Source organism: Cryptomeria japonica, chromosome 4 (genome assembly GCF_030272615.1).
Source record: "Cryptomeria japonica chromosome 4, Sugi_1.0, whole genome shotgun sequence".
NCBI classification, from domain to species: Eukaryota; Viridiplantae; Streptophyta; class Pinopsida; order Cupressales; family Cupressaceae; genus Cryptomeria; species Cryptomeria japonica.
In genome coordinates this window covers 38,002,102-38,003,600 of record NC_081408.1, presented here as the reverse complement: position 1 = coordinate 38,003,600, position 1,499 = coordinate 38,002,102, and positions in this window count along the sequence as shown.

Here is a 1,499-nt window from a genome sequence, read left to right as displayed (position 1 = left end):
TCAGGGCACTCACTGGTTTACCACAGGTAGGGCAATATCTAGATAAGAAGGTTTCTAAAGATTATGTCAACAAAATCACTAGCACAACATCAGACAGGAAATCCATGAGAATCGACACTATTACCAACACACACATTAGATTCGGTAGCATGGTCATGGGTTATAAGGTAACTCAATCAAACCAACTAAATTCTGTTTCTAGCTCCTCCATTTTTGTAGCTTAAAAGACAATGAGAGAAAATGAGAAATTGGATCTATGTGGTTCGATGTTAGATTAATTATTGATAAACCTAGGGAAGAAGGTGAAAAGAAAGGAACTTTTAGGTATGGAAACTTAATTGTCTATTTAATGCTATTTTTCATGAATGAGACTCCCAGTTTTGGGTAAAGGCAATGGGCATTTGATATCTCAGTAGGGAGGCAACTGAAATAGTCAATTGCTACTTTAGGCAGTCAGAGAGATGACAAGGTATGGGGATATTTTAAAGCATTCCATAAGTCTATGAAATCTAGAGAAAGGGTCCCTGAGCATATTGTTGAAAAATACTCAACCAACATATGCTTCATGGTGAAGAAGGAAGAAACACTTATGGAAGCGGTTAAGCCCCAAAAGACTTGGATTGAGTAATTGGGCTATAAAGTTGATGCACGGATTTTAGATGCCTATGAAAAAATGTTGATTGATGCTCCTATTGATGAGGCTAAGAAGCCCTATGGTACTGCAAAGCAAAAGATCAAGAGGTTGAAACAATGTTCAATTGGAAGAAGAGATAGAAGCAGGAAGGAAAGGCAAGTAAGTTTGTTGAGAAGATTTCATAGGACATTAAAGCATTGATTGATGTTGTCTTGGAGAAAGGTAGGAAAAGGAAGGAAACAAAAGTGTTCATTGATCCTATTGCAACAAAGTCTACATCTGAGGATGACACACCCCTAGCATTCAAAAGGGTTATAAGGAAGAAGGCAAAGGAAACCAAGGTAGAGGCTAAAAAGCAATGGGTTAGGAAAGTCACATTCAAATTACCGGCACAAAAATAAGCACCAAAAGTAACACCTTCAGCTCCATCTAGTACTACAAGAAGGAAGAAGAAGGCTGACATTGATCCAGAAATTCAATCCGGTAATGTAATTATCATTCCACCAAAAACTTGTGCATAATTAGTTGATGAAATAACTAAGGATGACAAGTTAAAGAATGTACAGTTTTACTATGATCGTTTAGATAATGTTGAATAAAGAGAGATAGAGGAGGCAATTTTATTATATTTGGATATTTATAAGATAGCCGAATCCCTTCGACATTCTATGGGGCGTATTATATTTGGATATTTATAAGATAGCCTTGATAGAAATTGAAAATCAAATACCAATAGATCTGTATAATATGTTAGATACTAGGAGAATATCAACAATATAAGAAGACAAGTATATGAAGATACAAGAGTTATCTATTTGTATTTCTATTACTCCAGAGGAAATGGATAAGAAACTTGAGGTTGTAG